Here is a 12,979-nt window from a genome sequence, read left to right as displayed (position 1 = left end):
CTCCTTTTCTAGCTATCTTTAAGAGCAACTTTTGCAATAGCTTTAAAAGGTTCTGAACCAGACCCATGCCAGCAATTTAAAAATAAGACTATGCAGATTTAATAGTAATTATTGCTGCTTCAGCAACAGATATAGCTTGTTTTTTAGCATCTTTCAACATGTTAACCACGTAGACCGACCAAGTGATGCCAGCTCCGTGCCCACCTCCCCTTCCGCTCTTTCTCCACCCTGGTTCAACTGCTGGCTCCTCAGGACGGCAAACTCCCAGCAAAAGGGTGCCACAACCTCAGCTGCCGTTACCAGGTAGGACCATCGTGATAACAAAAAATGAAAATGAGCAAGCTTTGCCAAGCAATATTTTTTTTACTGGGTGAAGCCAAACTTCTCTTGCACTGCTCGAGAAAAGAGGCACCCTGAAATTAAAGGGACAAACCGGTGAAGATAACATTTATGGTTCCATAGCATCAATGTAACATCATTGCTATCAAGAGAAGAAATTAGCATTTACTGTTTAAAATAGGCCCAGCATTGTGGCCATTACTGGAGATTATTGTCCAGCACTCTGAGCTTGCGACCGACAGTTTGTTACGGTTTTTAGACTGCATACCGCGCTGCTGGGCTCGCGTATTCATTGTGCTACAATTAATTCCATCTTTGCAAAAACCCCTTTTCATGTTTGCTTTATTCGCTTTTTTTTTCATAGTCACCCAGCAATTAATTTTTTAATCAAGATTCAGACACAGTGTCATTACTGGTTCGGGTCTAATAATGAGCATTATGTGACAGCCAGGGAAAGGAGCTGTTTGCTTGCCTTTTTGTTCTTTCCCATTCATATTTGCCAGGTTAATATTGTGTGTGGAAATTTACATTTGGACAGTAATGGTGTACAATCTTAAAGTTAAAAAGCCAGAATATTTTGAATTCCAGTAATCCTCAGCAGAAACCAATACAATAGGCTTTCTAGTTATACATTTACTAATTATCTCGGTGCAGCACTCTAGGTGAATTTCACCACAAGCACTCTAATAATGTAATTAAAAATGTATAAAGGAATTAAAAATGAATTAAAAGGCGATCATACAAAAACTTTCAAATTTGAACTAAATTAAATGACTAGATTTAAGCCCGTCAAAGAGCCTGCAGTCAGTGGATTAACCGGCATGTCTGGGATGCCACTAAGACCGCATGCAAAATAATGTCAGCTTCAAATCAAGAGGGAGACATAAATCTCCAAATCTCCTGGGGACTCATTCCCTGAAAGGGCACATTTACCTAGCAAACAGAAGTACTATGCAGATAAATATTGCTACCAGTAATGATCATCCTCATCTAACAGGTGGTAAGACAGAAGCTCTGAATGTTCTAGGGGGTGAGTTGTAGTTCACGGTGCCTTGCAGTGTCCGGGGAGGAAATCGGGAGAGGAGAGTGCCTTACCTGCTATTGATTGCCAGGCAGATGCAGGTGCTAGGAAAGGCTCTGCAATTCTATAGGCATATATTCAATTATATGCAAATAACTAAATGAGCACTGAACAACAAAACTCAAGTGGCTATGAATAATCAGGCCACAGTTTTTTTGAGATATCTCACTGCTATGTATTTGGTCACAAATATGTTTTTCAAGTAAACATGGCAGCCAGCTCCTGTTAAGTCTCCCTCTGTAACCTGCAATAGGTCAGATGGGTCTATTTTGGAAAAAAAACCCTTAACAAGCTATTTTTCAGTTCTGCCAGGCTTCTTTCTCAGGGCTGTTCACTTCCCTTCGCCACCGTGTGTGACTGGTTTGTGAATTGCGGACAGTAAATGACCTCAGCCAGCCACGTCGCGTGAGGGACCAAACACACAAGCAGTTGGCTTTACTGAGAAACGGGCAAGAATAACAAACACACATCTAGACTAAAACATCAAAGTCCAAATGCACTGGACGTGCTGTGTGCACGGAGAGCAACACGCATAATATAGAGTATTATTTAGCACAGAGGACATCTTACTTTTTCTATTGCTGTTCCCTTCCTTCAGGTATCTCTGTGAAACCAGCTGGTTTTTTTTCTTTTTTTCTTTTTTTTTGTTCTTCTGTTTGTTTTCGGGCTTTATTTATTTATTTATTTATTTATTTATTTTGCAGTAAGATAGCAAGGCATTTACCTTCCTTTTGAGATTTTGAATACATGAAATATCTCTCTGTAAAAATTTATTCTTGAATGTCTGACAGAGGAAATAACCCAGTCATCAGGCAGAGAAGAAGGACTTAAAAAATCCTGAGCCCAGAAATGCCTTCTAAAGCCACTTATACGGTCATTTAAAAACGATGATAGAACAGGGGAAATTTGTATAACAATGCAATCAAACATGCATATAGGTTCAAAGTCTCCCTTCAAAACAGTTCCTTCTGTTGGCTTACTTTATAACTTAGCAGTTATGAGGATTTAATAGCTTTTGCTACCGAGAGGAGTTCTGGAAATGTCTCAGGCAGACCCTGGCTGAGGGAATGGCTTTAAGACCATGCATAACTTCAGGCATATTTTGAGTTCTGCTGACTTCAATAGGGAGGCATGCATCCACGGGAATCAAGTCTGTGCTCTCCGTAATGGTATTTTCTTCACTCACATTGATGAAGTATAGATTGCTACAGTTCTTTTTAAAACTTTCTGGGTTGCTCACGTGCATCCAGGTAAATAATTCCATAATTTATGTAAGGTATAGGATTTTAAGGAAGGAGAATTTTCTGCATGAGGATGCTCTCGTCTTATTTTCAGTGCTAGGATGAGCTCTGGGTGATATCCAACAGGAGGCTTTTTCATAGCTGAGGGCACTCCAAGGCCAATGTCTTTCCCAGGCTCCTGTGAGGTTTATACCAGCCTCTAACAAATCTGAGTGGTCTTAGTCAACTGTAGAGGGAGCCGCCGTTCCTGAGGAACCTCGGCCGCGGCCCATGGAGGATGCCAGAGATCAGGATTAAGCCCAATCTTAATTGGTTAAGTTGAAATAAGGCCAACATGGAGCATGGGCATCCCACCACTGACAGTGTCAATTCAATTCCCTGCCTAGCGTGGACAGATATACTGCAGATCAAGGCAAAGCAGAGCTCTGCGCAGAAACCACTGTAAATTCAGGGTAACTTCTTTCAAAATGAAAGGCTGCTTTGCCACTATTTTTCTCCAGGAGATTTTACTCAATGGAGAGTTTATAATATGAACAGAACAGTAATATTTTCAACAGGAATAGGAAAATATTAAGAAAACCTGCTCCAAACATGCTTCAGGCAAGGTTTTTAAAAGGCTTTAAGTGCTAAGAACAACTGAAAGTACTGGAGGTGATTAGACACTCTTGACCGTGTGTGGATGCCAAGTTCATTCAGGACCCAAATGGGATCAGCCCCTTCTCGCCCTCCTTGTTTGTCCTCCCTCCGCCAATGTACTTGGCATATTCAGGTGAAAGCAATGCGGTCGTGCTCTGGGCTTGGTGCATCTCCTTTGATTGGGTTAACTGCGACACAATTAAACAATAGTCTCCTCTGAAGATAGAGGAGAAGATACACAGGAACCAGCTCCCTAATATTTAACACAAGTCAGTGCTTCTCTAGAAGTTCTTTTTCTATGCAGCCATCCACGTCTGGACTCACTGATAGCTCTCTCAGTCGTGTTTCTGACCTTGACTCTGGTAACCAGCTCTCTGCCAGCACAACTCTTCCTGTTTGTATTCCCTCTGTAGAGCCCATGACTTATTTTATACTTCCTTTCCTATTTAGGTGGACCCCTGGGTCTACGAAATGCAAGTCATTTAATGGAGAGCAAATAGGCTTCTAGCACCTTGGAGAATGAATCCCAGCCATGCAAGACAATCCTTTCCTCGTGTTAAATTCACCCCGAGGAAAACAGTCCCTCAAACAAAAACTCCCAGATCGCTTCCTAATCTGATAAAATGATCCGGTCACGGACTTGATTTTGTGTCTTGGCTTGTCAAGAGTGCTCCAGATGGAAAGTATTGCTAAATTGGCTTATTTAGAATAATGATAATGATAATGAGACCTTGCCTTACCTGGAGTGCAAAGGTGTGGGGAAAATAAGCAGTGAGATCGTGGAGCAATTTTATGTTATCTACACGTACACGATGACCTTTAAAGACTTTGCCCACCAGGGAGGAGTTAAGTAACTGAGCAAGCAGGGAAAACATATGAACCTGATGAATTATTCTCTCTGGAAGTAACTGATGTATTACTGGTGAAACAGGCCCACCACATCTCAGAACGTTATTCTGACCATGTCCGCGGCTTCTAGCTAAGTTAAAAATCTGCCTGCCACGCATTAAAACAAAATGTGAGACAAATTGCATTCATCAGGAAAATAGTGGTGTCATTGTGCAGGCAGAAATGTTATTGTGCAGGCAGATTCTGTGAAGATGAGCAAATAGAGTGAAGTACAAAGTGACTTGACAAGCCTGACGTATCCTTTTGTCAAAGCATAAGCTAGGATGACTTGAAAGAAGAAAAAGGGGTTACGCAAAGAGTGACTTTTTCTCCAAAGTCTGTGTGGTATCCCACTATGCTTGGTATTTCTGTTTTCATTTGGGTGCAGAAATAGCAATAGACATCTGTCCTGGTGGCATATACTCCTCAAAAGGGAGGAAGAAAGGCCACAGCTTTCAGCTCCAAAGCGGGTTCCCAAGAGGAGGAAGGGGAGAGAAAAAAAAAAAAAGGAAAAACAAGTGGAAGAAAGAAATAAAGCTAAAGAGAACCTACTGGGATGAAATAGTTTATTGCTAAAGGGTTTTTCATTTCAAAGATATTTCCCTTCAGCTGTGTTTTGTTCAAAAATATTTATTTGAAGTCATCTTTGAAACTTCTTCCATTCTCACATGAAATATAAAACAATTGTTTGGATTTTTAGTAGTTGGAGTTTTCAAAGTGATTAGTTTAATAAACTGAATAGACTGCCTAGTCTGCCTTTCTGATTTTTCACTATAGGATATAATATCAAATTTAAAAATGGCTCAAAGTGAGTTCTTTTTCAAAAAGAATGTATTTCCACACAACATTTGCTTTTGATCACTCCAAATTTTCTAATAAAAATATTTTTGTCAGAAATTTTCCACCTACATTATGCATATTGCTATGTCATTTCCAAAATTGGACTCAGTGAAAATGCAATTATTTTGTCCAGCTGACTTTATAAAAAAAAAAATCAGACAAAAGGAACTCTTTAGAATAGTTGCAAAACTCCTACTCTTTTTTTTTTTTTTTTTTTTTTTCTGATGTATATTTTGAATTTGAGGTGATCGTTGGGCTTGTGTTCACAAGCTGAACACACTGCCCTTTCCACAACGGGGCTCTTTGCCTCCCTCTAATGCCAGAAAATATATAAATATATAAATATATATATATATATATATATATATAAAAACATATATAAGAGTTTATGACAGGTGTGCTCCCAGCGTGGAGAACTTCTTCCTTTATCACATGAAATAGCATCTCATGATTTTCCATCATGAGTTCACTGCCTGCAGATACCTCAGCTAGATGACTCATGATTATGGAAAGATATTGAACCTTCTGCCGACAACTTTTATTTGTACGCCAGGCATCATTTCCACTTTATTGCTCCCGTTTGCTTTCTCTCTCTAATAATAGGCTTGCCTACAAAACCCACAGAATTCTCTAAAATGCACCGTTCATTAGCTCCGTTTTGAAAAGCATTGCAAACACCAAAAGTACTTCTCAGGCATGGATGTTTAGAATTGATAATGAAGTTATGGTTCATTTTAGGGCAGGGGGAATCATAAAACAGATATTAGCGTGGGGTTTCACTCCCTGCATTTTGCAATGTTAAAGCTCTTGGGCAGGCAATGTGCCATTAATTAGGAGTGGCTGCTCCTTACTTCCCGTGTAAGAGACTCAAGCAAAACCGTTCACCCTTGTATTAGTATCCTTCGTCGCCTTTTCAGTTCTGCAAGGCAACACAATTTGCGCCAGATTGCAACCTCAGAAGAGCAGTACCGCCTCAGTACAGTATAAGGAATTAGTTTTTACAGGTTGCAACACTGATTTCTATAGGTTTCTACACACTAGCGTGTATTTGATACATGAGCTCCCGGCCTGGGATACAAGCAGACTTATATAACAAATTTAGGCCACATCAAGTTAACAAACCCGGAGAGAGCTAAAGCACCACTTAAGCATGTAATTTCCAGACTGTTGGTAGTTCACCTGCATAAAATGTAGTTTTTGTGCTCTGTCATTTTGGGGAACAAGTCCAAGATAAAATTAGCTTTAACTATATTTGTTGCTAATAAGGCTTTCTCTTTCCAATATTAATGGCGAAGTGAGAAAAGATTGTTAATAAGTAAAAAAATGTTTTAGTTATGTACGCAGTGTAATGGAAAAGATCATATCCTGTTCCTCTATAATCAGGAGGTTTCTTCGTTACTCAGTTCAAACAGTTAATGGAAGGGAAGACCTCTTCTGACTGCCTTATACTGCATTTTAACCTAGTTATATAAACCTCAAGCAATAAAGGGAATAAAGCTTGCACACTCAGGCATCTGTTTACCCATCCAGCTATCAGTACTAATAACTTCTAAAACGTTGAGCATTTATAATGTAATTTAAAAAGAGATGGAGTTTGCAGAGTTATTAAATTCCTTTAAATTTCATAAAAGCTGGAAGCTGGAGGAGAGAGAGGATATTAGTGCCGTCACTGGGAATAAAGATAAGTCCATCCTTTATTAGACATTAGAGAATCCAGGTGGTGAGTGCTGTAAAAATCTGCCTTCATTAGCTCTGGGGCTCAGGAAAGTGTTGTAAACTCTGTGCGCTCTTGATTGGGAACAAAATGGGAGCACCTACAGGCTATTGCCAACTAGCCTGGGACCTGATTTCCTGATTTCCCCTCAGAACAGATATCACAGTGGCTTTTATTTGGAGGAATGCATTTAAATTGAAATAGCTGAAAGCAGCTCTAAAGTACTTGTGAGGCAGCACACACACACTTCATCATGTTTGGCTACTTACTGCCTTCGTGTGAGTATTGAACTTGTAACTAAACTGGCTGAATTAATTTCGTTTCCATACTAAAAAGGTGTCAAGTCTGTCTTGAGCACCTTTGAGGCTATGGGCTGGTTTTCCGTATGTCTTTTTACAGTGAAGAAGATCAACTCTATGATACCGAATTTCAGTAGGATGAAGTATCGAATGCTCCTCTTCACGTTAACGCGTTCGTATGAAGCCATGATGGAGGCTGCCCAGAAATAAGCAGCTGGTCTCTATGGAAAGTGTTTGGTGCTGTGCTCCCAAATCCCTAGTTCGCACCAAACTGAAGCATCTTACTGGAGTCTCAGAACGGCTGTGCTGGAAGTGCCTGGTGGTCCACGGATGCAGAAGATGAGCCCACGAGTCTGGATTTGCATTAACTTCCTCGGACTGCGTAAATGACTGATCAGTGCTCCTGCACAGTACCCAGTCTGCCTAAGCAGGGAAATCAATGATAATTGTTTGATCGTTTGGTTACTCTCCCATTAACTATCTACACAAAGTAATTGATGGCACGGTGGGGCGCACAAATAAATACATCTCATCAGGCTCTCTGAAGAAACAGTATCATTACAAAGTGAGTTTGATTATCTCATCTCATATAGTATTGATCAACACTCTCCTTGGTAAAATAAATACAACCTGGTGAAAGTTGCTATCAATCTATGCCTAGAAAAGACAAATGAATAGTCAGCAGGGAGACAAAACTGCAACCACATTTAAGTAATAAGACACAGCAGGACAGGCTATTGTCAGGATAGACACCCTGAAGTGTCCTAATGTGATTATAATGTGGCTTCCCGAAATAAAACAATTACAACTATCTTAGATAATATATTATTATCAATATTCTGCAGGGTTAATTGAAAGCCAAACAATTAAATTTTTATTATTCAATCTATACTTATAGGTTTAAAAGGCATTTCTAAAGACAGTTTGTCCAAAACCCCTTCGTTCTTGCCATAAAGTTTAAAAACAGACTAAATGTATTACCAGAGGTATCTAGAGCTTGTTTTCAAGATGCAAAAAATTTTTATTTGAATATATTAATTTTGTTTCCCAAGGTTTCATCTGTGCACTTGAGTTCCATTCTGTACTGCCAGTGAGGGGAAAAATAAAATAAAAATTATAGATAATTTTACATATATATATATATATAATTTGTTTTCAGCGAGTATGTAGAATCTTATGTAGAAACTTAATTTATTATTGTCAAAAGTATAGCATTTACTTCCCTTAGTAAAGATAATTTTTTTTTTATGGTTTGCCATTTTTCCTGACATTATTTACCTTTCTCCCAAAATAAAATGGAAGATTTATGTTCAACAGTTCTTCAGAGTAATATAGGTAAATTTGTCTTCAGGGTATTTCCTGGAGGGATATGTCGTCATCAGTTGCCAAATAAAATTCATTCCTGCTGGTTGTTCCACTTCCCAAACATCTGTCCGCTGGAAACTATGCTGTTTCGCCTGAGTAGTTCCCATTGCGGTCGTCCCAATGAACAGAACCACGTGTGCAGTTAAGCAGAAAGGCTGTCTTAATTTTCAAGAGTCATCCAGGTCTGGTGAACCAAACTGCTGAGAAACTGCTTTCTGCTTTCTCCCTCCATCACTTTTCAAGGATGTTTGAAAACAACATTGGAAACAATTTTCCAGGATGTCACAGAGTTCCTATATAATTCTGGGAATCTTATAAAAGAATTGCTCCAATCAAGGGTATAAATCGTTATGGTATACTACGGGTAAAACCTCCAAATGAAATCCTTAAAACCTTCGGCTAACTTTACACATATATACAACCTACAGGAGCCTTTGGTTTCACCAATGATGTTCCTCAGGTACCAGCATTTTTGTGAGATCCCAGACCATTCTAGTCATCCAGGATGTATTAATTTGTTGCCAAATTAAACAAAACAAAACAAAATCAACGTATATTACACAGGGATCAGCAGCCTCTTGGTTGTGTTCTGGGTAGCCAGACCTCATTTACGAGACAAGAGAGATTTCTCTAAAGGAAGGTTCTTTTGTCTTCAGTATTTCTATTTCTTAGGTTTTTATTTCCACATTATATATTTGTCACAGCCAGTTGACTATATTTAAATGTCCTTGTCATGGAATAATCCTAACGAACCTGAATTCTCTCTCTCTCTCTTTTTTTTTTTCCCTGACAAAAATCTGCAATTTGGGACTGCTTGTCCCTTGTTAGTCATATATCACTCATTACTCATTACTCTTTGGCATATTTGCTTATCATATCCCATCTACAGTAATCAGAAGTCTGAATTTGCATCTCTTTTTATGGGTACAGTTAAAGTTAAAAAAGAGAGAGAATATACCTTCTGTCTACTTATATGAGCAAATTAAAGTACTTGGCTACATTCTTACCTAAAGAGATTGCTTTGCTCTTACATCTGCTCCCTGAGAAGGGACAAAATTTAACGTCTTTAGCACATCCTGTTCTTTGTTTTAGAAAACTCCTAGCTCAACAGGAACTGCTTGAAATTCAGCAAAGGGAAATGTGAAGTCCTGCACCGAAGGAGGAATAACCCACCACACCAGTACACGCTGGGGGCTGACCAGCTGCAAAGCAGCTTTGCAGAGAAGGACTCTGAGGGTCCTAGTGGGCACCAAATTGCACAGGAGCCAGCAATATGGCCTTGCACCAAAGGCCAACAGTCCGGAGGCTGCATCACCAGCACACCAAGGGATGTGATCCTTCCCCTCTACTCTGCACTGGTCAGAAGTGGCCGCGCCATTTCCGCTTTTAACCTGCATATCTAATCACATTAAACGTAATCTTTGCAATGACATCACTGTGTTGTGACTTCTCATGCCTTCTTGATTTCCACTGCTAGTACATGTACCCTTCGCTTTTTTCTCCCCTCTAGGTTAATCTGGCCTATTTAACATCTTGCACTGTGCAAGATATCGTTATAGGTGGATCTTTGTGACTTACATAATAACATATTATATATTCTTAAAGAATAACAAAGCCAGAAATTCAACATCCACAAGTTTTATTCTGGCAATTGAGTATAAACGCTTACTATTTTAACTTGATATTAAAATCTGTCATGGAAGCTTTCAAAATGCATCTGTTAATCATTTTAGGTGAATATTTACCTTAAGTGTATATATATTTAAACATCTTTTTATTAAAGAAACCCAAGAAGACTAAATTTGCTGGATCATTTTTTATTAATAAATTCTTAAAGCCTATATTCCAAGAAATTGCTAGGAGCATTAACTCCTCCATTGCCACCAGTAGGAATAACTGAGGATGCATTTGCAAAACCTCAGCAGATAAATTGAATTCACATGTGGTAAATTTCCTGTATTAATATCTGCACAAGGATGTTCTTGAAGTTGGCAGAGACATAACAGCAAAATGAAGCTGATATAAGTTCAAAATGACCAATGATTTAAAATGTGGAGAAAATCATAAGAAAACTTATTTACAGAGACCTGCTTGCTACTGTTTAGATTCTGCACAGCTAGTTACTCATCAGCCTAATAGAAATGCTGACATGTACAACCTTAACTCCTGTATCACCCAGACAATGCTCTAATCAAATTGATTTGTGGTTGTTTCCTTGCGTGAAGAAATAAAGTGGATGTACTTTCCAAAATATCTTCAGTTCTTCTTTAGAACAAAGAGGCTGTCCCAGAGGTACCTGTGTTTACATGATTCACACAGATTTTTATGATTTTTGTGTGCCTGTTAAGTGAAAGTGCGTCATATTTTACAGTGACTGACCTGCCACCCTATGAATAATGAACGTATTTTCAGCTGATAGTACCCTTCCACAACCTCTGCGTGCAAGATAGTCCTGCATTTACTCACTCCTTTAGTTAACACTGCAGTGGCAGTAATTTCTATGAAGTATGTCAGATAATTATGTTGTCCTGCATTTTTCAATTATCTAAATTACCATATAGCATTTACAGCAACTGGTATGTCATACTGCATTTTCTCCTCAAATTCTTGTTTTTCAAACTACAGAAAATAGTAACAGCTATTCATTTTCCTCCTTTTCATTCAGCTTCATTATGCTGAGAAAAATAATCTATTATATTGCTGGGAAAAGGGAAATAAAAGCAGAAGAAAAGAGCAAATTAATAATAATAAATAGCTTTTTACTAAAAGATGCACGATTTTGTCATGACTAAGATTTGCTCATCAATACGAATATAATTTTAGTTGTGATCTGTCCGTGTTTCCTCTGCTCAAGGTCTCTTCAAACAGTCCAGTTTGGGAGAGTGGGGAGGCACACTGTTTTATGCTCGGAAAGAATAGACCCAGCAATGTATTGGCTCAATATGCCAGTACCCACAGAGACACTGGCTGTAGGCTCTGGCCCTACAGACCACCTTCCATGGTATTGTTAGCACAGGGACTTTTAAGCTATCTCTTTTCAAGAGGAGTTGTAGAAGCTTCACTAATCTGAACTGTGTTATTCAGGAACATGATTTAGCAGCTCTCTCCACTGAGCTGTACTGCTGATCTGACACGGCCTTGGTAGGCGAAAAAATGAACGTCTTCCAGGCCCCAGTATTTCTCTACCAGAAAGACTAGGAATGGGAATTCCCAATGAAGTCAGACGGATCCTTTTAGGCAAGTGTTGGCAGTCGCAGGTGGCTGCTGTTGATCCTACCTTTTGGGCCAAGTCCTAGTAGGATACATAACTTCGAGGTCTGGAAAACGGACAGAATAGCACAGATTTAGCAACTGATGCGTAAGTATGGACCTGACAGTAAGGGCCGTATCGAGACTGACATTGTTTCAGATGGGGACTTCCTATCCAGACAGCAATGTACTACATACACATTTGGGTCATTCCGTCATTTTGAGATTCCTGAATCAATCCTGTGATTTAAAGGCAAAAGATATTTTATAGCCAATGTTACTCTCTGTAGCAAACATTTATGAAAGTCTGAAATTTGATACACAAATATTTGAACAATTTCCACATCCGTACGGTGAATCACTTATATAAATATATTTTGCAGCCTTAGCAAGTAATGTTCCTTTTCAGTAAATCATCCTTTTAGAAAATCTCAGTCCTTTCTAATCAACTTTCTCTTTTTAGTTTTCATCCATACACACATTACAGAGTTCAGTAAATAAATATTTCAGGAATATAACTAGCAACATAATTTCCAAAATTATTCTAAAACATTTTAAATCAAAACCAAGTAAGAATAATAATCAATTTGTTTTATGGATTTTTTCATTAAACAGATTTTTATTTGTAAAATACATTCTTGTTTGCTTCCTCTTTGAAAATGATTGAAACGAGATGCTTAAGGACAAACAATAATTTAAGCCACAAAAACGGTTCCACTCATCATGTTGCTAGGAATAAGGATATTAATTTTTTTCAACTGAAGGTTGTTAAAAGTGATAGCCTTGTACTGAATATGGCTGAGAAATGTTTCTATTTGACAGTATCTGTGCTGAGGAAAAGAACTGCATTTCAAATGTTTTGGGATCAAAGGAAGTGAATGTAAGCTCTAAATTGTATTGTTATGGCTTGTTTTTTATTTATGTAAATATTGCTAAAGGAATAAAACCACTGAAACTGAAATACCTCATTCCAAGGCTATCTTGCTGAAATAACAGATTGTAGGGATGGCAAAGGATACAACTCTATACGTGCCAGTGTCGTGCTAGCAGCAGCAAAAGAAAGGAGCAAGGGATATTCTAGGATGAAAAGCAATGCTACGAAGACAGAAGTCATCGGTCTGAGGAAATGTACCTCTCAATTACGATGATCAAGTACGATTTGCCGGGGAGGAGTGCAGAGGAATAATATGATCACCTTGTCAAAATAATCACAGTCTGCCACGGCTGTTGCTCTTTCACATTTCCTTAATGACAATGCAAAGAGATCCAGCATCAAATCTAGACCTACAGCACTTGTAAAAATGAGAGCAAATGACAGCAGATCTGA

At 38.6% G+C, this 12,979-nt stretch overlaps 1 long non-coding RNA gene across 1 annotated transcript; it reads left to right on the top strand.

Annotated features, from left to right (window-relative positions):
- The first annotated feature begins 8,267 nt into the window (after nucleotides 1-8,267).
- LOC134144079 (uncharacterized) lies at nucleotides 8,268-10,654 on the top strand. Its single transcript, XR_009959275.1, has 2 exons — nucleotides 8,268-8,863; nucleotides 9,496-10,654. It is a non-coding gene; the product is annotated as an uncharacterized LOC134144079 (long non-coding RNA).
- Nucleotides 10,655-12,979: the final 2,325 nt, after the last annotated feature.

Source organism: Rhea pennata, chromosome 9, assembly GCF_028389875.1.
Source record: "Rhea pennata isolate bPtePen1 chromosome 9, bPtePen1.pri, whole genome shotgun sequence".
In the NCBI taxonomy this organism is placed as follows: Eukaryota; Metazoa; Chordata; class Aves; order Rheiformes; family Rheidae; genus Rhea; species Rhea pennata.
The sequence above is the reverse complement of the archived record's forward strand: the minus strand, read 5'-3'. Positions and strand labels throughout refer to the sequence as shown.